The 22,572-nt window shown below is 58.1% G+C and overlaps 1 protein-coding gene and 1 long non-coding RNA gene across 4 annotated transcripts in view; both read left to right on the top strand.

Annotated features, from left to right (window-relative positions):
- Positions 1-4,169: 4,169 nt before the first annotated feature.
- Positions 4,170-11,777, top strand: LOC149523881 (uncharacterized). Of its 3 annotated transcripts, XR_016350380.1 has the most exons (4): positions 4,170-4,823; positions 7,018-7,050; positions 9,001-9,170; positions 9,367-11,777. It is a non-coding gene; the product is annotated as an uncharacterized LOC149523881 (long non-coding RNA). The 3 variants fall into 3 exon arrangements; XR_016350379.1 differs by lacking the exon at positions 7,018-7,050; XR_016350378.1 differs by having other exon boundaries at positions 7,018-9,170.
- A 1,527-nt stretch (positions 11,778-13,304) lies between these two features.
- DGKG (diacylglycerol kinase gamma) overlaps positions 13,305-22,572 on the top strand; it is a 139,337-nt gene continuing 130,069 nt past the window's right edge. The window contains exon 1 of the mRNA XM_075937332.2: positions 13,305-13,819. The gene's annotated coding sequence lies outside the window, so the exon portion shown is untranslated. The remainder of the gene's footprint in view (positions 13,820-22,572) is intronic.

Below are 22,572 nucleotides of genomic sequence, written 5' to 3'. Positions count from 1 at the left end.
TCACTCTCCCCCAAGTCAGAGAGACACCACTACATACGATTGTCCAGAGCTAACAGTGCTCAACAGCTCACACTGCTGTTGAGTTTAAAAAAAGTGAGCCATACAAGCAGGGGCAGATGAGGATTTTGTGGGGTCCAGGGCAGCACAATTTTGCGGGGCCCCCCCTTTGACACGGCGCATGCGCAGTGGTGTCACGCGCATGCACAGTGGCGCCACGGCTCATGCGCGGGGCTTCTTGAAGAGCAGGGCCCGGGGCGGCTGCCCCGCTCGCCCTGCCCTCTATCCGCCACTTCATACAAGTTTTGAAAATAAACACTACATGCACATTTGACTGTGCTATATCTTTGCAGCTAGGCAGCACTACATATTCCAAAATAACCCCAAAAACCTTCAATAGTTTTGCTTGTCTAATTAACTATAGTGTAAAGTGCAACAGCTTCCTCCCTATTCACTGTTCACTCGTGCTTTGTCTCAGAAAACTGGAGAAACAGCACCATACCCTCAGTGTATTCCCATTCTATGTCCATATTCTTGCCATAAGTGCAACTCTTGTGGCCTAGCACCCGGTGTATCAACAGGGGACTTTCATGCCAGGATCTCAAGGGCTTCCACAGGTTCCACAACATACTTCAGAGACTAAACAGTATTACGACAACCTCTTTTCCATGCAGGCCCATTGTGGGATGTTCTAACATTTAACTTTGAAAACATGATTTTAGTCCAGTGTTTATTAATTGTTGGGAAAGCAGGTTATGCCAGGGCTCAACGCTCAGATCTGCAATTACATAAAAGCTTTAAAAAGAACACCAGTTTTGCTCAGCCACCTGTTGGCAATGACTTTCTTGATGAATACTGACTGTAGATTTATCAATGTGTTCATGTTGAGAAAACCTATTACCACCCCTGCAGGAATAACGATGAAGAAGCCAGACGTGGAGCTAATGACCCATTAGAGAGAGATCCTTGACTAGAGTAGAGAGTCCTTTCGCTACACTGCTATTAACTCATGGACTCTGTGGTGCTATAAAGACATGTGACCAAGTCACCTGGTGCTGGAATTCATCTTGAATTTTGTACTTTCCACAAGTTTTCCTGCCTTTGGAAAATTCTATATAAAGCTGGGGAAGTAAACAATGTCTGTCTTCATCTGGCTTTACAGACTTGCCTCCCACCCACCCCAAGGAGAGATATGAAAACACATGGAAACAAGAGGATTGCAATGACAAGAGTGGACCCAGATCAGAAAAGACCAGAAAAGACATCTCCGGCCTCTTCCCAGCCATATTCTATAGTCTCTTGGTTACCTTAGCGTGCTTTTGCTCCACAAAGATTTCTCCCTTCAACCAAAATGGATTGTTAGAAATACAGGACACAAGAGCTCTCCACTTTACTACAATGCTGCCTACCGCCTTACCTGCCTCTGCCCTCAAAAACTTCAGGAAGATTAACATTTGAAAAGGAAATAAACTTAAAGAGTGTTTGAGGAGTAGCTGAGAAAGTTGTCCTGTCCAAACTATAAAATTTGAGTCATGCCCTATTTAGGGGAGTGCCTTTCTTGATAAGATTTTAGTGAAACTGAACATTCCAACAGTGGTCTGTGGAAGATGATCCGCTACACACGAAAAAGACCCTCGACCATCTCTTTTGTAAACCAGAAGAGAGAAGGGTGTTATTGCAGAAATGATTTTCCATTAGCTACAACGCAGATCCGTTTTGTGTTTTCATTTACAGCCAAGATTGCTCCCTAATCACATGACCACAGTTATGGTTTCTTTTAGGTTATATCCTCAGGGTACAGCCCTTGAAGTGAGTCAGCATTCTATGAACATAGACAAGGTAGGCGTATACACACGACTCCACATTTTAGTAGGGGTGTTGAGAAGCGTGTAATTTGTTAATCAGGGATGCATGTAGACAGTAGCATTGCTTATCAGTTAATTGTTTAACCAACTACACTATTACATTCCTACAATTTAGTGGTCAGAGACTCACAAATCCACACTAATGGGAGAGCCCTAATACAAGAGAGAGACCTTGCATTATAGTCTGTCTAGATTAGGCAACAGGTCCTTTAAAAACAATTGAGTTTGCCAACATGATTTGAAGTGCCCTAACTCCTACAGCCTCTCTCTTACTAGGCTACAAGGTGGGTAAAGACTGCATTTTTTGGAGGGGGCTCCCCAGGAGTTGCCTGCCACCCCCGCACGTAGGACATTTTCAGGGGTTACACAGTTGAACACATTAACACCCTTAGTTTCCAGTGGGGATGTAAAAAGTCATTTTAAAATGACTCCAGTTAGGAATCCCAGCAGTTACACACCCGGGGGCTCTGCAGTATAAAACCCTTAAATACGCTTTAGAGCAGAGCCCTCAGCGAAGCCTCCCCAGGGGGTTTCGCTCCAGGCTCTGCAGCCAGGTCCCCAGCCCTGCCCCTGGGGAGCCGGTGCATAACCTGCAGTGGCAGGCGGCCACACACCAGCGCTGCCCCAGGGAGGGGCATTTCGGGGGAAGGGTCTGGCCCCTCGCAGGCACGGCGAGACGCGCCAGGAGCCCGCAGGCCCGGCCTTGGAAGCAGGGTGCCCAGTGGCGAGTAGCAGGCGGGCACAGGGGAGCTCGCGGGGCTTCCACGAGGGCGCGGGCTGGTCCCAGCAGCCGGGGGGGGGGGGCCGGAGCCCGAGGGTGACACCAGGCACAGAAAGCGGGGGGGGGGCCCAGGGCTGAGAGGGAGGTGGGGGGTCAGACACGGGGGGGGGGGGAAGTCCAGGGGGGGCGACTGTGGCCGGGGGGGGGCGGGGGCAACACCAAACACAGGAGGCGGGGAGGGGGGCCCGGGGCTGAGGGGGAGGTGGGGGTCAGACCTGCGGGAGGTGGGGGGTGACTGGGGCCGGGGGAGGGAGCACAGGGGCGACACCAGACACGGGGGGGGGGGGAGGGGGTCGGACCCGGGGCAGGCGGGGGGGGGGGGTGACCGGGGCCGGGGGGTTGTGGGGGGCCCGGCGGGGGGGGGGGTGGCCGGGGCCGGGGGTAGGACCCGGGGCAAGCGGGGGGGGGGGCGGTGACCGAGGCTGCGGGGGGGGCCGGAAGGCTGCGGGGGGTGACTGGGCCCGGGGCAGGTGGGGGGGGGGGGAACCGGGCCGGTGGGGGGGGGGGAGAGTGGCGGGGCGGGGGGGGGGAGGCTGTGGGGGCGACCGGGCCCAGGGCAGGCGGGGGGGGGTGGCCGGGGCAGGGGGTAGGACCCGGGGGGTGGGGGGGGGGGGGGGTGCCCGGGGCAGTGCGGGCTGGCCGGGGCTGGGGCCCAGGGGTTGGACCCAGGGCAGGCGGGGGGGGGGCCGGGGCTGTGGGGAGCTCGGGCCCGGGGGGGGGCGGACCCGGGGCAGCAGCAGCAGCAGGCCAGGGGGAGGGGGAGGGTCCCGCCGGGGGGGTGGCCGGGGCCCCGCCGGGGGTGAGGGGCCCGGCCCCCTGGGGGGGTCGGGCCCGGGGCCCCGCCCCGCCCCGGGGGGTGGCCAGGGGGAGGGGAGGGGCCCGGCGGGGGGGGGGGGGGGGGCTGGGGGGGGTGAGGGGCCCGCGGGGGGGGGGCTGGGCGGGGGGGGGCGCAGGGGGGGCAGGTGGGGGGGGGCCGGGGCTGGGGGGAGAGGGGGCCCGGGGGGGGGGGTCGGAGCCGGGGCAGGCAGGGGGTGGGCCAGGGGGGGTGGGGGCGCCGGCGGGGGGGGCGCCGGGGGGGGGGTGGGGGGGGGGCGGGGGGCTGTGGGGAGCTCGGGCCCGGGGGGGGGTGGGCCCGGGGCAGGCGGGGGGCAGGGCCGGGCCGGGCTCTGCTGCCCGGGGGGGCGGCGCCGGGCGGGCCCAGCAGGGGGGGGGCAGCAGCCAGGGGGGGGGGGCCGGGCAGGGTCCCGCCGCCCGGAGCCATCGCACCCAGCGGGCCCCGCTGCCGCCGGTCGCTAGGGCTCCGGGGGGGCCCGCCCCCTGCCGGGGGGGGGCCCGCGGCGCCGCCCCGGGCCGCCCCGGGGCGCGGGGGGGGCTCTGCAGCCGGGGGCGGGGCTGGGCCGGGCGAGGGGGGCGCGGGGGGGGGGCTCTGCTGCCGGGGGGGGGGGCGGGGCGGGGCGGGGCTGGGCCGGGCGGGGGGCGCGGGGGGGGCTCTGCAGCCGGGGGTGGGGCTGGGCCGGGCAGGGGGGGGCGGGGGCGCGGGGGGGGGGGCTCTGCAGCCCGGGCCTGGCGTTCCCCGCTCGGGGCCGGGCTGCAGCGGCGCCTCTCCCCGGCCCCGGCGGGCTGCTCGGGCCCAGCAGGCGGAGGCTCTGACCCCCCCGCGGATCAGCGGGGCGGGCGAGCTGCGGGGTCAACGCGCTGCCCCTTTCCCCGGCGGCTACAGGGCGAGGCTGGGCGCGGGGCACCGGGAGCGGGGCGGCACGTCCCCCGGGGCAGGCGGCGCCAGTGATTCGGTCTGGAGCAAGCCCCACGGCTCTTCTCGCCGCTGCGATGCGGGTGTTGAGGGTGACGGCCAGCCCGCGGGACAGTGGGGTGTGAACGTGCCCGGCACGCGGAGGTAGCTGGGGGAGAGAGGTCCCGTAAAGAGCTGTTGGCTCACAGAGCGAGCAATGAGCCAGCGAGTGGCGGCTGAAGCCAGACAAATTCAGACCAGAAATACATAGGTCTGTCTTGTTTCAGCTGGACCAGACTAACACGGCTGCATCTCCATCACTGGACCAGAAATCAGGCTCACGTTTTAAACTGCGGGCAACTGGAACTACTAACTGAGGACTTGGTGGAGCCAGCCTAGCTTTTGAAGTCCTGTAACTCATCCAGAGGTTCAGAGTCTATTAAAAGAGCAGGTGGGTGAGGTTCCCTGGCCTACAACATGCAGGAGGACAGACTTGGGGATCATGATGGTCCCTTCTGACCTTAAGCCCTAAGGCTACGTCTACAATGGCATGAATTTCCGAAAATGCTTTTAACGGAAAACTTTTCCGTTAAAAGCATTTTTGGAAAAGCACGTCTAGATTGGCAGGATGCTTTCCCACAAAAGCACTTTTTGTGAAAAAGCATCCGTGGCCAATCTAGACACGGTTTTCTGCAAAAAAGCCCCGATCGCCATTTTTGCCATCGGGGCTTTTTTGCGGAAAACAGTCCTGTGCTGTCTACACTGGCCCTTTTGTGCAAAAGTCTTTCGGAAAAAGACTTTTGCCTGAACAGGAGCAGCATAGTATTTCCAGAAAAGCACTGACAATCTTACATGAGATCGTCAGTGCTTTTCCGGAAATTCAAGTGGCCAGTGTAGACAGCTGGCAAGTTTTTCCGCAAAAGCAGATGATTTTGCGGAAAAACTTGCCAGTCTAGACACAGCCCTTGGCATTAAAGTTGGGATATCTTTCCAAAAGATATGCTGTCACCCCGTGGTGGTGGTGTTTTTCATTTGCAGCTTCCTAAGAGGTGTGGACACTCTTTGGGATTTCCACCTGTAGCCCACACACATACACACACGCCCTGGAAACCTTAGACTGAAAAATGACAGAACAAAATAGAAGTGTGAGAAAGGGCAACTGTGGGCTTTGATGGGAACGACAGCACTTCTGGGTTTTGACCTGTAGGCGGGGTTAGTCTCATACTTTTGATTGACCAGAAAAACGGGATGTCTTTTCTGGGATCAGAAACGTTCTTTTTCGGTCACCTTTTGTAGACCCCTTAGATGCACACTGCAGACCCCAGAGGTCGGTGGCTCACGGGTGGAAAACCACTGCTATTGCCCAAACGGAAGTCATCTGGGTGAGATTTTCTAGCCTGTGTGAAGCAGGAGGTCAGACTAGTTTGGGAGGTCTCAAACTGGGGATTGGGACCCTACTGGGGTTGGGTGGTTACTAAATGGAGGATCCTGAGCAGTCAGCCTCCTGCCCAAACCTGCTTTGCCTCCAGGATTTCTAATGGGCTGTGTCTAGACTGGCCAGTTTTTCCGGAAAATCAGCCGTTTTTCCAGAAAAACTTGCCAGCTGTCTACACTGGCCGCTTGAATTTCCACAAAAGCACTGACTTCCTACTGTCTGAAAACTGCTTCTTGCGGAAATACTATGCTGCTCCCGTTCAGGCAAAAGTCCCTTTTGCGCAAAGCTTTTGCGCAAAAGGGCCAGTGTAGACAACTCAGATTTGTTTTCGGCAAAAAAGCCCCGATCACGAAAACGGTGATCGGGGCTTTTTTGCGGAAAAGCACGTCTAGATTGTCACGGATGCTTTTTCGCAAAAAGTGCTTTTGCGGAAAAGCGTCCATGCCAATCTAGACGCTCTGTTCTGAAAATGCTTTTAACGGAAAACTTTTCTGTTAAAAGCATTTCCGGAAAATCATGCCAGTCTAGACGCAGCCATGGTGTTTAATATATAAAAAGCGTTTTTAGGTTGTAAGGGCGGGGGTTGCACTCTGAGGCATGCTGCATGAAAGGGTGTCACCAGAATCCAGCTGTTTGTCCAGCTGATCAGCTGTTTGTCGGCTCGGGGCGGCAGCCATTTCAATTTAAATGAAGCCGCGATTATTTAAATCGTGGCTTCATTTCCCTTTGCCGATCAGCCTAATCTACATGGCTCCATCGATGGAGCCATGTAGTTTAGACACACCCATAGAGACCATCATTTGGTATGTATAGTTGGGATTATATTTTTCCATGGGTATTACTTTGCATTTATCAACACTGAATTCCGTCTGGATTTGTGTTGCCCAGTCACCCAGTTTTGTGAGTTCTCTTTGTAGCTCTTCTGCAGTCAGCTTTGGACTTACAAAATTACTCAAATTAGTTATCCTCTGCAAATTTGGCCACCTTACTGGTCAGCCCTTTTTCAAGATGTTTCAGCATTGGTCTCAGTACAGACTTCTGGAGCGCATCACTACTTTATTCCTACCCTTTGCTGCCTATCTTTTAAGTGGAATACCTAGCAATGTTTTCAAGATCATCTAACGACCCTTCAGTTACAGGAATGACAAGCCTTTTGTTATCTTAATCATCCTGCCTCCCTCTGTGTATAAACAAACTCTCTGCCCCAAAGGTAAAGCAGGAAGCAGCACAAGTTCTGTTGCAGGTAAGAGCAGCCTCTGGAGCTAGGTAAGCAGACCTCAAGTGTGAAATTCAAGGATTCAAATTTCGGGGCTGGGGGGCGGTTACAGATTCCCCTTTACCCCCCCTCCCCCGGCACCCCCAAAGTTCCTCTGCGTCCCTTGTATGTGATACAAGAGGCATTTCAGAGACTAACAGTGCACACTGTAGATTCAATGCCATGTTCCAGCCAGAGGGGGAAGAAATGTAACCGGGTAGTGGTGGATTTTGCCACTAAATAGAGCTACTGCTTCAAGGTAACACTGAGGCAGACTCAGTGGCAAGAGCCCCTCCCACTAGTGTTAGCAGAGAATTTATCTGGCTGTGGGTCAGATTTCACGTCTCAGCTGTTCAGTGAACTGTGGAAGTTGCATGGGGTGAAACGACGAAATGCTACCCCACGGCACCCAGAGACAGATGGTTTGGTGGAAAGATTCAGTGGGACCCCAAACTCTATGCTGGGAAAATATGCAAATAAGAGACTTCAAGACTGGGATGAGTTGCTGCCATATTTTCTGTTCGCTTACTGGGAGCTACCCCAAGAATCAACCTGGTTCTCCCTCTCCTATCGCCTATGGAAAGGAAGCGAGGAGCCCCTAGATCTCATCAGGGACTCCTGGGAAAGGGACACTGAGGCAGATAACTGAAGACATACAAGGTTCAAGAGAGCTAAAACGATATGATGGGAATTGCTCAAACTAACCTCAAAGCGAGTTGGTCCGACAAAAAGCGCAGTGTGAGAAACGTACTTGTAAATGCTCTTTTGAGAGAGGGAGGTATGTGAAAAAATACGTGTAAAATTCTTCGGAAGGACCTTTGAGGTGATGGAGGCCACATGGTTATGCACATATAAACAGACAATGCCTATCACAGCAGGGAAGCTATGGTAAACATGGTAGAAGGGGAAACTGAGGCACACCCATTGCCAGAGTGATTCATGTCTGGAAAGCATTGATCTCTAGTGAATTAATGCCAATTGAAAGGGCAGTGATGTCTAACTCATAAAATCATTACCGAAAGACACACCCACCTCCTGTTGGCAAGGTGTAGGGGCAACTTTGTACAGAAATCCAAAGCATATTAGGCTTGGGAATAATGAACGAGTCTGACAGCTCTTGGCGTCACCCGTGGGCTTAGTCCCTAAGACAGACAACAGGGGAAGGTTGTGTGTTGATTATAGAAAACTCCGTGCTGTCGCAGTCCCAGATGCTTAGCCTGTGCCTAGAATAGTTGATATGCTGGATATCTCAAGCAGAGCTAAATGTCTTAGTGCTTTGAATTGGATAGAGGTTATTGGCAGATTCCTTTCCATGAGGATGCACGGAAGAAAGCTGCTTTCATCCTCATGGGATTCTGAGCTCACAGTGTTACCTTTGGGGTTAATTAAGGCAGGAGCCACCTTTCAGAGGCTGGCCAACTAAGCGTGAAATGGTTTGCATGGGCCTGGGTGGATGACATCATGGTGTTTAGCAACACTAGGGCTGATCACCAAAAAATTCCATGACCCTTTAAAGCTGTTGTAAACTGGCCTGTATCCCAGTCCAGAAAAACCAGTCCAATCTTTCCTAAGTCAGGTCACCGATCACATGTGGGGTCAGTGAGATTGCAGGTACAATCACAGAGCTGCGTAAAAAGACTGTGCCCATCGAAGAGGAATGGCCTGCCTGATCAAAACAAGTCAAGGATGTTTCACTCAGGCAAAGCAAATCTTGCCTGAAAACCTGTTCTAGCCATGCAGATGTCGATGAGTACAAGCATCAGACCCTGCCGGAGGGGCTGCTCAGGGGCCAACAGGTGAAAACACCAGGGAGCACCCCGTTGCTTTCATACACAAGAAACGGACACCCTCGGAACAGAGTCGGTCTGTCGGAGAAAGAATGGTGTGCCACTGAGCAGCCAAACTTGTAACGCTCTAACTTTTAACCGAACGTTCCAGGTATTAATGGGTCCTACGCGTCCAGAGATCCGGGTAACCAAAGCTGAAGGCTCAAATGCCAAGCGTCTGCACTGGAGCTGTATACAATGAGAATCTGATATGGAGACTGTGCATACAGAGGGAAAAGAAAACAAGATGCCCTGTCCAGGAATGAGGGCCTGACCCGCTAGGTAAGCCAGTGGCTAACCCTACGACAGCCTTGCAAGGGAGTAGGGGTGTGATGGGAGACACTCCTGTATTTACACCCTATACACTATTGTGACACACGTTTTCCTTGTAACTGAAACAAAATACAGGACTATGTAGCACTTTAAACACTAACAAGCTGGTTTATTAGGTGATGAGCTTTCCCGTTTTCCTTGTAAGGTATCCCTTGTTGGTGTCCAACCCAGCTGACGCTCGATTCCTGTCTTGCGACTACGGATTCTGGCTTGAGATCGGGCTGCCCCGGACTCGGCTGTGCCGGGTGCTTCCAGGTACCTGAATGGAGCCCTCCTGTGGCTGACACCAAGTGCTGGGCTTTCTGCCTGACACACCTGACACTTGGTGCGGCACCAGCGTCACCTGGGTTTACAGGGACCCTTGAAACAACGGTGCCAACGTCAGCAAAAGGCTTACTCCACTTCTCCCGCCCGCCCACGGCAAGAACCCAGCGTGATCTGGCTGAGCGATGCAGATTGAATGTTGCACTGTGGCGATCAGGCAGCGGGACCACTTTTTAATGAGGCTCTCCTCCCGGGCTAGAGGAAATGGCCTGCCGTGCACAAGCTGGGCTACTTTCGCGGCCTGCCACGGCGGAAACGGAACGATCGTGAGCACCGACTGACGTGTGGCCCGGCCTCCCGCGCCGCCTGGCAACTGACCCAGGAAGCAAGACGGTCTGGTCACTGCTCATTTGCTGTGTGGCTTCCCGTGTGCTGCCCATTCGGGGCAAGCGGCCAGGCTGTCTGCCATTCGTTAGGTGCTACTCACTGTCCTTGGCAGCATCTGTACTGGGAACAAACCCGGGCTGCTTAGTGGCTACAGCACTGGGCTGGGAAGCTGGCTTCCATTCCCAGCTCTGCCACTGACTGGTTGGACGACCTTGGGCAAGTCACTTCATCTATCTGTGTGTGGTGTCCAGTTTTACACTCACTTCCCTCTCCTCCATTGTAAAGTGCTTCCAGATCTCCTGCTGAGGGTCAGTCCACTTCCTAGGCCAGTGGTTTTCAAACTAGGGGTCGCAACCCAGCGCTGGGTCATGGAATGTCGGGCACTGGGGATCCTTGCTGCAGGGGGATCAGGTGACCAGTGAGGGGGCTAAGGCAGGTTCCCTGCCTGTCCTAGCACCGCAGACTGCGCTGGGCCCCAGAAGCAGGCGGCAGCAGGCCCGGCTCCTAGGAGTGTGTGTGGGGGGGGAGCAGAGGGGAAGGGAGAGCGCACAGGCCCCTGCCCCGAGCACTAGTTCTGCACTCCCATTGGCTGGGAACCTGCTGCTGGGGGCAGCCTGGTCTGCAGGGCCAGGAGAGGCAGGAAGCTGCCTTAGCCGCCCCGCTGCACCTCTGACCAGGAGCCGCTCACGGTCAGCCCCTCCCGCCCCAGCCCTGGTCTCCTCTAAAACTGGAGCCCCCTCCTGCAGCCCAAAGCTCCCATCCTCAGCCCCACCCCAGAGCCCCCACTCTAGTCACATTATGTTCGGTCACAGGCACCAACCGTTTTCTTCAACTGGGTCGTGAGAAAACCCGTTTGAAACCCGCTCCCTGGGCATGCTCTGGTGGCGGCAGTGGCATTTCAGGAGCCCGCAGGCCAGGTTTTCTAGAGCCCTGGATCGCGCGCAGGCTCTTCCCCAATGCAAAACGCTGCCCCGGCACAATGGTTACCAAAGCGTGCCGCACGCAGTGCAGAGAGCCCGTCCCTTCCCTGCATACGTTCCGCCTGAACCGGCGGGGACAGGGCCCCGATGCAGCGATGGCCTCTCCACGGGCTCGCGTAGCCAGTGCGGCGAGGCGACTGGCCCGTGCAGGCGGCTGTGCTGTTTGGAGCCTCCGCCGAGAAAGCGAAGCACAGCTGCTGGCCTGGTTAGAAGGTCCAGCTGGGGACATCGCAGTGTCCTCGCTGCCCGGGGCCCTGTGTGCTCATTGGCATGTTAGCACCGATGTAGGTTCTGCAGTCCCGGGTGGAAATGCTGCCGCAGCCGTGGGTACATGACAGCAGGGAACCTCCTCAGTAATCAGCCCCCTCTCCCCAGATGGCAGCCTGTGGCAAGTGCAGCCGGGCTGATGTCCGAGTGCTGTGATGTGCCGAGTGTGGGTACTCCGGGCACTCCAAGCCAGGACTGCTTTGCAAGCGGGGCACCCCTGAGAACTGTCTGTCTGGGGTGGGGGTCGGGACCCTTTAAGCGCAGCCCTCGGCTAGCCTGAGACAGCATCTCCACGTTCTAAGTCCTGCTCTGATGCCCTGCCAGCACTGCTTCCGGCCATCCTTAAGCCCGGTTCAGGGTCCACTCAATGTGGACATGCTAGTTCGAATTAGCAAAATGCTAATTCGAACTAGTTTTTTAGTCTGGACCCGTTAGTTCGAATTAACTAATTCGAACTAAGTTAGTTCGAATTAACGTTGTAGTGTAGACGTACCCTGTGTTAGTTAGTTTTCTGTCTGGAAGCAGCCTAGGCAACGGGCTGGGATTTAAGGGCCCAGGCTCCCCCATCTTAAGGGGGGCTGAGGCATTCTAGGCCTGCCCTGTAACCAGATGACATCTGTGCTGGGCTGTATCCTGGAGAAGCAATAAACTCCCTCTATTCTACTGGCTGGTGGAGTCTGTTCATGCCACTACGGGGGTACAGGAGATGGGGAAACCCCAACGCACCGTCACAAGGGGCTACACGGCGGCCTGGCACCTCTGTGGGACAGGCGCTGCTAGCATCCTCTGCAGGGTCATTCTCCACAGCTTCTGCCCTGCCCCAGACAAGACCTGCCCTCCGAGCGACAGGCTGGACACGGAGTCGCTCCAAAGCTCTCTGCCCCACCTGCACACTAAAGAAAAGACCCTCCATTTTATGGCCGGGGTCCCTACCACTTCTCAAGAAGGTCCACGCTAGCATCTGGACCAAATGGAGGCTTGAAGGCCGCAGTAGGGTAGTCTCTTAAAATAATTGCAAAGGTTAAACCAAAGCGAACCACAGCAAGCATCACTGGACAATCGTCTCGCTTTTCAGGCAGGGAGGACATTTTACTGACTGGTTCTCTTGATATCAAATTTGCCCTCTCGATTTCATTCATGAATATCAACAAACTCTGCTGTTTCTCACTGATGCCTCCGGACAGGGATCTGGAGATGCAGGGAGGTAGCAGGGAGACATGTGGGCCTCACAAGCAATCACACCACCGTTCCCCGCGAGCTGAGAGCAGACCGAGGAGCAATGTGCTCAAGTTGCAGTGGGGGAGGCCTAGGTAGGATATTAGGACAAACAATTTCCCTAGGCAGGTGGGGAAGCCCTGGGCTGGGTTCCCTAGGGAGGGGGTGGAATCTCCATCCCTAGAGGTTTTTACGTCCCAGCTTGACAAAGCCCTGGCCAAGTTGATATAGTTGGGGTTGGTCCTGCCTTGGGCAGGGGCCTGGACTCAGTGACCAACTGAGGTCTCTGCCAGCCCTCGGATTCCATGGGGCTGGATATGTGGCAGGTGGGGGCCTTGTGAAGATGCCCTCTTCTTGACTCCGGTGCTTGCCTGCGCCCTGTTTTCGGCGCGTTCTCCCCTCTGCACAAAGTCCCCAGCAACCTACAAAAGTTGCAGCGTGACTATAAAAGCCCAGGCCGGGGGTTTATCCGCCAGACTATTTTCTTTGGTGCCTTGGCTCATGCGCCTCTCGCCCTCTAAATCACTCAGGGCCCGTTCTGCGAGCGACGTGGCGACAGGAGGGGGCAGAGCGGAACAAAACACGCGCGTGAGGGGGACGCGCCGGGGAGGAGACCGCACGCCCGGGCCGCTCCAGGAACGGCACGGAGAGCGGCTCTTGTCACAGCCAGGCTGCCCCAGCCGGGCAACTACCTCCCGGGGCGGGGGAAAGGAGAGTTAAACGAGGGGAGAACCGTGGGCCTGGGGGAGGCAAACGCCCCCCACAGCAGCTGCAGGCCACCAACTCCCAGTGGGAGCACGGCCCCAGCCTTCCCCAGGAGCAGTGACCCCCCAAAACCGAGCAGGCAGGCGGCACGTGGTGGGTGGCCCCTGGCCCAGGGATGGCTGGCAGCACGGCCCCAGCCTCGGCAGGGCTGAAGGCCTGGCAGCCCCAGGAGACGGGAGCCGTGCTGAATGGGGGGCCCTAGGGATGGGGGGCAGGCAGGGCCAGCCAGGCAGTTCGGCCTTGGGGGGAGCCCAGCGAGGTGGGGAAAGGGGACAACATGCAAGCGGAGGCAGCGGGGCAAGGCCGGGCGGGAGGGAGCGAGAGAGACGCCTCATCCCGGGCCGGCTGGTACTCCTCCCAAGCTCTCCTTATTTGTCTATGAAGGGCATTTTCAGACGGTTCAAGATGGCCTCCAGCGGTTACCAAGGCAACCGTGTTAAAGTCGTCACTGCCATGGAAACCCTCTCTGTGGCATAATATAAATATTTCCCTGGAAGAAGGAGACTGGAGATGAGTGGGCAACGTGCTCTTTGCGCCTGCCGATTGGCTGCCGCCGGAGGATCTCCAGGAGATGGGGGGGCCGGGGGGGGGTGGATAAAATTAACTCAGCGTGCACGCTCTGCCTGGAAGCGCCGGGGTTGTCACACACAACCCAGGGCTTGTTTGGGCCCGGGAAGTCCCACCAGAACAGAGCTGCTCCGACGGGGAGGACGTTGCAAGGTAAGACGCTGATGCTTTTTCTTGTCTTTTCAGGGCTCCCCTCTCCACCCCGTCCCATGCATCCCGGGCCTGCCAGCCTCACGGGCAGCAGCCGGGGGCACGAGCTGGCGCCTTTGCCCTTTGCGGGCTGGCGCCTGATGGAAGAGTTTAGCCCCTAGTTGGAAGGGAGCCTGCCGTACCCTGCCTTAGCCGCCCAAGTTCTCAGCATCTCCACCAGTTCCACAAGGGCACGGCAGCGCCAACGGTCCATGGCTCTCCCCGGGACAGCCCCGGATGCTGCTGCCCACCGTTGGGCCGCTTGGCTTTGTCCTCCGGGCCGTACCTGGTCGTCTCGACCTCAGCCTGGTCGCGGTGCAGAGTCAGGGTGCGTCTACACTGTGGCGCTGTTTCGTGTCTGGAAATGGCCGATCCGCGTCTTTTAAACAAGCCTGTTACTTCGAAACAGCTTTCGAAACAACGGGCTCGCTAGTCCGACGTCCCTGTAAACCTCGTTCCGCGAGGAGGAAGGGGCGTTTCAGAACAGCGGGTTATTTCGAAACGTGGCACTGTTGAGACAGCGCCAGATTTCGAATGAAGCTATTTCGAAACGCGATTTGCGTCGCTCAAATGGCGTAGCTTATTTCGAACTACGGGTGCAGTGTGGGCACACCCTTACACAAGCCAACGTGGATCCCGGGCTGGAGGCTCCCCGAGGGTGGCTGCTGCTTTGGTACGGTTGGCGACGAAGTCTGGGGCGGAGGCGAGGGCGACGTCGGCATTGACTGTGCAGCTTTGCAGGCTCGGGGGGCACGGCGAGGGGTGCGTCCTGTGGGAAGTGGGGCAAAGAGCCCCCATTGTCCTGTGGAGCATCTGAGAGGCATGCTGAGATGCCTGGTTGCGTTGCTGGTGTTTGGTGATTTGGGGCCGAGGGCACCGAGGTACAGCCATGTGGGGTCCCTGTGTGCCCAGGGGGAGTTGTGAGGTGCTGGCCCTGGCGCGCCAGGGTGTGTGGAGGTGCCTGGGCAGAGGTATGAAGGATTGTGTCCGGAATGAGAGCAGCAATGCCAGAAATGGCGGAGTAGACAGGTGAGCCCTGCTGTGTTTGCCGTGCCGTGACTTCGGTTGCTAATGAGGCCACTCAGTAAAGCCATGCGGGTTTGAAGGAAAGGCGCCGGAGCAGGCGCTGGGGGGAGGGGAGGAGCTGGGTCCCCTCCTTCCCGAATGGCTGTCAGATTATCAAGAGCATTCTGTCTTTTCAGAGCCCAATTGCTGCCCTCCTGTGACACACATACAGCAGCAAAGGGGAGGCAAAGTTGCTCTGGTGCAGAATGCCAGGAGTCCTGCTTTGGCAGCTGTGGGGAGTAACAGCTGCCCCCGCTCTTCCCCTCCCTAAGCCAGCCCATGCTCAGAAACTTGGGGAAACTGAGGCTGTGCACATGTCCGGAACGGACCAGCGCTAGCTCTGGCAGATGAGGGAGTGAGCTCGGCTAGATGGTGACGGGGGGCGGGTGGTAGAAACCAGCCGGGGGTTTCAATCTCCAGTCACTCCCATGAGACACTACTTACGCTCTGTCCTCTGCTTCCAAATCTGAGATTTTCATCCTTCGTTTGCGGCTGCAGACATCTCCCCCTGCGTGTATAAACCAGCCCCAATGCCGGGCTCACGTGCTCCTGCGGTTTGGGTCGTGGCAGTCCCGGGTGCTGCTGCAGCAAGGCCCAGGCCGGGCGGTCACTGACGGGCGGACTCGGGGAGCTGGCTACGGCATTTCACACCTGCTGTAGTGGGCCCCCCGCAAGGCAGCGAAATCAGGCGCGCTGCGGGTGGTCAGTCTCTGGGGAAAGGCTCCAGCTGCTGTAAGGGACTCCCGGGCCAGGACGGGAGACGTTTTCGCCTTCCCACCTGCTCCTGCTGCCTGAGCAGGAAAACCATCGGCTGCCAACCCTGCTCCAACGAGGCAAGGCACGGGCCATGGGGCCTTCTTTATTGGCACGAGCCCCCCAGCGGCGTCCTGGCCCCTCGCGAAGGCATTTGTATTGTGCTGCGCATTGGAGCCAGGCGCCGAGACGCCTTGTTGTGCACACACGGCATACGAGAGGGTCTGTGGCGGTTCAGTCTGGCCCGGAGCCCCTACTCCTGTGTCCGAGCGGGGTCCAGAGCCCTCTGCCGCCTTAGCGTCCCTCCAAATTCCCAGGAGTTTTCGTGACCCTGCACCCGTAGATTCAATTGTCAGATGTGGGGTTTTATAATCCCCCAGTGTAGATATCAAAGACCCCTGTACACTGGGAAGGGGGAAGGGGGACCCGGGCCCTCCCTCTCCACCGGGTCCCAGCCTGGGGCCCTAAGGCGTAGGGACGAATGATTCCCTAGCTGGCTGACAGGGTACAGCCCCGAAACTCGTCAGCCCATAGGCACCTATACTGCCCTGCCCCGGGCTGCTTCCTTCCCCCTTCACTGTCTTTGCCTTTCCGCCCACCAGCCGGGATTCCTACCGGGTTCTCCCAGGCTTGTTCTCCCTCGTCGCAGTGGCGGTCCTCTCGTGTCGGCCGGTCCTCTCCTCCGGCTCCGGGGTGAGACAGCCTCTCTTCACTGTGGGAGCTCCGCGGCTCCCTGGCTTCCCCTCCCCTCCGCTCCGCTGGCCCTGGCCCTGTTGAATGGCCCCGCCATGTTGTGTGCTGGCCGGCCGTTCCGCCATCACGATGTCCTGCCACGTCACCCCTGCTCTCTTTCCCCGTCAGCATGTCCTGCCACGTCACCCCTGCTCTCTTTCCCCGTCAGCATACGTGGGCGGCGGGGCCAACGTGAGCAGTGTGACGTCTCCGCCCCGCACGGCCTCCCCGGCCTCCAGGAAAGCGGTGGCGGCTTTGTCGATGCTAGTGCGGGGCCCCGCGGCCCCGTCACAGGCTCCCCGATCAAAAGCACTTCTGTGCCCACAAGGCACCGTAGCCACGGCCGGGGGAGGACATGGAGGTTCAGGAGCTAGGGCCCCGCTCCTGCGGAGAGCAGGCAACACACGGGCTGGCTCCCCACACAGGTAGCAGCCCCACGGATGTGACGGCACAGCTCGGGGGGCGTGAGCTCAGGCGTGGCCGGAAGCCAGAGTGCCTCACACGGCGGGCTGTGGCCCACTGGTGGCCCATGAGCGCTAGGCAGGTGGTCCGTGGATAGTTCCCTAGACAGCCGCACAGGAGACAAAGGAGGGCTGGCCACCCAATGCAGGGCTTGCAGGTGTGGTCCCGCTACTTAGCTGCCTGGACTGTCCCGTGTAAGTGAGATGGGGCCTGGGGGAATACAGCGGGTAAGCGGGAGGGAACCTATGGGGGATAGAGAAGATCGGGGGGAATATGGGGCTGAGGGGGGCAGAGAAAGCTCCGGGCTGTGACTGACCCCTCCCCGCCTCCTTCCCAGCCTCGATGCTGTGGGGTGAGGAGAGCCCCCTGCTGATATGCCAATCCGAGCTGGGAGCTTTCCCTGGGAGAACAAAGCCAGGCCTTAGCAGTAAGGGTTTTTCCCGCCGCACGTCCATCCACCGTGCTGTACGCCAGCGCACACGCAGACACCACGTGGAGGGGTCAGCAAGTGGCCTGCAAAGACCCCCAGCCATTTTCAGAGGGTCTGCAGAAAAGAAAGGGCTGAGAGCCCCCGCCGCAAGCGTCTGCACAGCCGCCGGCCCTAGGGGTAAGCACAGCCGCCCACACAACCAGCACAAGTACAGGCCGTGAGAACTGCAGCCAGGGCTGGCTCCCCTTGGGCACATGCCCGTTAGTGCAGGTACCACGTATCGGCAACAGCCTGAGAACAACAGAGGGGTGGGAGCTGGCAGCTGGCTACGTCCTGGCGGCCATTAGCCTCTCAGGTGTGTGGTGGGACAGGGGTTGACACGTTTCTAATGACTGGTAATGGAGCCTTGCCCCCGGCTCCTCCTCTTCCCCTGGATCCCTGCCCCCTTCATCGCTCCTTCCCCCGGCCTTACCCCTTCTCTGACCTTTTCCCCCAAGTCCCTGCCTCTGATCCGCTTCTTCCCCCCAATTTAGAACAGAAGAACGGCCATGCTGGGTCAGAGCAAAGGCCCATCCAGCCCAGTGTCCTGTCTGCCCACAGCGGCCAATGCCAGGTGCCCCGGAGGGAGTGAACAGAACAGGGAATCATCCAGTGATCCCTCCCCTGTCGCCCCTTCCCAGCCTCTGACAAACAGAGGCTAGAGACACCATCCTAACCCAGCCTGGCTAATAGCCATTGATGGACCTATCCTTCATGAATGTATCTAGCTCTTTTCTGAACCCTGTTAAAGTCCTGGTTTTTACAACTTCCTCTGGCAAGGAGTTCCACAGGTTGACTGTGTGCTGTGTAAAGAAAAACTTCCTTTTGTTTGTTTTAAACCTGCTCCCTGTTCATTTCATCCGGTGACCCCTCGCTTTAATAACATTTTAATAAAACTCAGGCATCAGGGCTTGCCAGCTGGCACTGGACACACGAGCCAAAACACCGAGGAAACCGGCAGGTGTCAGTCCTGTGTGGGAGTGGAACCGCCCCTCGTGCTCACCGGCAGCGGAGCAACGTGGCTGGAAGCTGGCGGAGTGGAGCCGGCTGGGGCCGGGTGGCTCCACTTCCCTTCCACCGCCAATGAGTGTAGGGGTGGGCCCGACCCCTGCTGCCAGCACTGAGCCCCTCTGCCAGTCCCCCGGACCGCGTCACTCAGGGGAGGGGTAGAATGGGGTCGGGATGGCGCCAGCGCCGCCGTATACTCAGCTGCCTAGAGCACCACAAAATGTGGTGCCCCCAATTTTGTGGCGACCGACGCAGTCCTGAAAATTGTGAGGGCAGGTTCACCACAATCCGGGGGCAGCAGCGCAATGTGTAAAGTGCACCCAGCTCGGTTTCAAACGCATTTTGTTTGCTGGGTCTGTGTCCCCTTGTGACCCCTCTCGGCCCCCTGGTTATAACCAGGGCGGGGTCATGAGGAGGCAGCTCTTTGGCGGCCAGCAGGCTACAGAAGAGGGGCAAGAGAGCAGGCTGGAGGAACGTGCCCGGAGTAACTGGCACACGGTTAGCTCCTTTCACGAGCTGCCGCCCCCGCCCCCACTCCGCAACTTGTTGTCAAACAAACAGCCGGCTCTGGGGGTTGCTCTGGGGCGTGTTGCAAACAAGGAGTCCTCGGCGCGCTCAGGATCCCTTCCTGGCTGTTTGAGCCGCCTGGTTGCTAAGCCAGGGCCTGGCCTTTGTCAAATAGCCGGGCTGGGGCTGAAGTGTGGTTAGTCACCCCATCCGCTTCACGTCAGGGTTAAACAGACGCTGCCAGCAGCCCCGAAACGTGCTCTCTGGGAACCGGGCTGGCTGTGCCGGCATGCAGTGCAGAGAGAGGGAGGAGTGGGGGGGGGTGGATCACAGCAGCCAAACGCAGGCATCTCACGGGCAGACGCCACGCAAGGAGATTCTGCTCCCATCGCTCCCAAACTCAGCCAGGGTTGGCGGGGCCTACAGCGAAGGACGGCACAGCTTGGGGGAGCAGCTGGCTAGAAGATTCCGAGCTTCACGTTTCCGGAAGAGGCACTATCACGACCAAAGCTCACGCCGGGGGTGCGCTGTAAAGGAACCTGCCGGTTCCACGCATGCATGTTTGGATTAATGGCGGATCGGTTGTTAGAAACTCCACCAGAATCTTGGTCCTGCTTTGGGCCGGGGGCTGGACTCGGTGGCTTCCTGAGGTCTCTGCCAGCCCTGGGGTTCTGTGCTCTGTAGCACCTTCTCCCCTCCCCCGGGCTCCAACACCTCGGCTGCATGACTACACCCTCTGGGAGCCGAGTTCGGCTGTGTGCACCATGGAGGCTTGCCAGATGCTTTCAGCAAAAATCCCGAACGTGGCAAACTTGGTGGAGCAACAAAAAAAGAAAAGAAAAAAAGGTCGCTGCGCCTTTAAATGGCCCGGCGCTCCTCACTCCCCTGCCCCCGCCAAATATCGGACATTTCACATTCCGGTATTTTCTGGGTTTTTTTTACTGGACGGGGGACCTGAATACCGGACGGTCCGTGTGAAAACCGGACACCTGGCAATCCTAGCACTGTGACAGGTGCGGCTGTTGCTCTCACCCTTTCCCCACAACCGTCAGGCCAGCGTAGCCCGTAGTGGTTCGGAAAAGGGGGGACCAAGCCTTGGTTGAGGAGTTTGGTGTTTGGGCAGGACGCGGCAAGGCACGTGGCTTGGGGACGTGCCAAACCAGAGAGAGCCGGGTCTCGCTCATCACGCGGTTGCAGGGAGAAGTTGGACGGCTGTCCCAGGAAAACAGGAGCGCTGGGAAGGACCCAGCCAGCCAGGTGTCTCGTGGCCTCTGCGGCACCTCAGAGCGAGTCCAGTCCCGGGGCCGGCTTTGCCTCCCTTTTCTGGCCCCAGCGTGAGCTCTGAGCCGGGAGGCAGTAGAGGGGGAGCTAGATGCTGGGACTTACCATGGTGCCTGTCATTTCACTGCGCTGTCTCCAGTCAGCCAGCCCGGGAAGGGGGAGTTTCCAGGCTGCCAAGGGAGTTCCCAACCTCGGACAGAGCTGGTTTTTCTAAACAAAGCATTTTCCAGGAGCTCCGTGCTGCATTCAATCATCTCGACCAAAGAAGGCCAAGAGCCCGGAGCCAAGATCTGCTCAATAGCCCGGGCAGAGGGGGGCGGGGCGGGTTTAATGAAGTCCAGCTAGCTTGAGCAATGGAAACATTCTCGCCTCTGCCCAGAGCAGATGGCTTCTCTCACTTTCACCCGAGAGGCAGAGGACAGGCAGGGGTTCCTGACACATAAAACTGCCACCAAACACAGCCAGACGCATTGGGAGTTAGCATTTCTCTGGCTCCCCCCTTGCCTTCTGGGGGCCCGGCCGTGCTGTCTAAACGGCTGCAGCACGCAGGCGGCCTGGGAAACAGGGATCTAGCGCTGCACAGAGCGGAGATCGGGGCTCAGCTAAGTATGTTGGAGGAATTTTCTCCTCCTCCGCCCTGGACCTTGTTGCTGTCACGCCGATAGCTATGTGCTGCGCTGTGCCTATTGTTTGCGACAGCGCTGGCTACGAGCACCTTAGAGCTGGGGCCTACAGCCGCTGGGGCCTGATACCAGAGAACTCCCTGCCGCGCACCCAGGGCCGGACAGAGGCATGGGCGAGCCAGGCAGCTGCCCTGGGTGCCAACCGACGGGGGGCGCCTGATGGCAGCTGTAAGGAGCGCTAGGTGTCCCTTACAGCTGCCATCAGGAGCCGCACGCCTGGCTCCTGCAGCGCCGGCCCGCCTGCATCCCTGCGGCGCCGGCCAGCAGCGCCCTTCCCCCCACAGCTGTGGGGCCCTGCATGGCCCAGTGCGTGCGCCAGCAACGCTGGCCGGGCTGGGCAGCGAATGCGCTGTGTGCCCTGGGGGCGGGCCCTGGGCTGCGTGCCAGTGTTCATGACAGGCCCGCACATGCGCTGAGCACCCCAGGGGCAGGCCCTGGGCTTCATGCCAGTGGCCGTGGCTGGCACACGTATGCGCCGTGCGCCCCTGGGGCAAGCCCACGCACCTTGGGGGGGTGGGCCTGCAACCCACAGGCGGGCCTGCGCATGCAACCTGCACCCGGGGGTGGCGCTGCACGCCCGGGCCCAGGGTGCCAAAAGGGCTTGGGCCAGCCCTGTGCACACCAAAGCGTTGACGTGGATTTGGAAAGGCGAGAGAAAGCTCCAAGAGTAAACTGGCTTAAAGTGCCTCCGATACCCACTGGGCTGGGCACCAAACAGCCCCAGCGAGAGGCAGTCCCTGCCTTGGAGAGCTCGCAGCCCACGCTGATATGACAGTGGACAGGGAAAAGGGAGGAACATCGCCCTGGTAGCCAATCACATCCATTCCCAGAATGCCTTGTATTTATACTAAGTTTTACAGTGGAAATCTGCTACTGGTTAAGCTGCTGTGACCTGTGTTTCTAGCATGGGTGGAATTTGTCAGAAAGAAAATGGGAGTTGTGTTGAGATTTGCCAACTGGAAATCATGTGCGAGGGATGGTCGGCGCAGACGTCGACGGTCTCCTGCCCTCTGGAATGCTGTTGGACAAAGCCTAGACCAGAACAGGGATGTAACGTCCGTGGCATCGGCAGAATTTTCAGTCCGTGGCCACCCAGGGTATATAAATAACCACTGGAGGCAAGAGGTGACGGTGTCGTTCTACATGGCTAGAGACAGAAGAGGATGGGCAGGCTGCGGCCACCAGAGAGAGGAGAGGCTGGAGGAATTCTACACAGCCAGAAGTTTCAGATTGATACCAGGACCTCAACATGGAAACTATGGATGATATTTCTCAAGATCCAGCAGGTCCAAGAGGATGGAGAACTATACATTGACATAAGGACACGGGTGGATAGCAGCACAGCCTCACCTATACGAATAATCACGCACGTCTGCAAAGAATTCTTCAACCGTCCCAGGATCGTCCTGGCAAACAATCCTTGATAGGGATTCGTTATTCAGAAGAATCGAAAGAACATTCTTGCCAGGGACTGGTGGACACCCGGATAGTGTGCTGCCTTCCCAGAGCTAAGACACGAGACATCACTCTGAGCCTGGAATCTCCCGACAAGGATCCAACGGTGTTGGTTCATATCGGCGCTAAAGACGCCGAACAGACAGGAAAGGACTTTAAGGCACTGTGACAGGGCGCCTGCCCTGCACTGGCCCTTTAAGACCAGGATTCAGGCCTGAGCCGGGGCTGGGAACAGAGAGCCCAGCTGAAGCTGTTAGGGCTAGTGAGAGCCCAGCTGGCAGCTATCTAGTGAAGCACAGTTT

This window comes from Pelodiscus sinensis, chromosome 10, assembly GCF_052426305.1.
Source record: "Pelodiscus sinensis isolate ZL-2025 chromosome 10, ASM5242630v1, whole genome shotgun sequence".
NCBI classification, from domain to species: domain Eukaryota; kingdom Metazoa; phylum Chordata; order Testudines; family Trionychidae; genus Pelodiscus; species Pelodiscus sinensis.
Note: the sequence above shows the minus strand (reverse complement) of the source record. Positions and strands in the feature narration are given on the sequence as shown.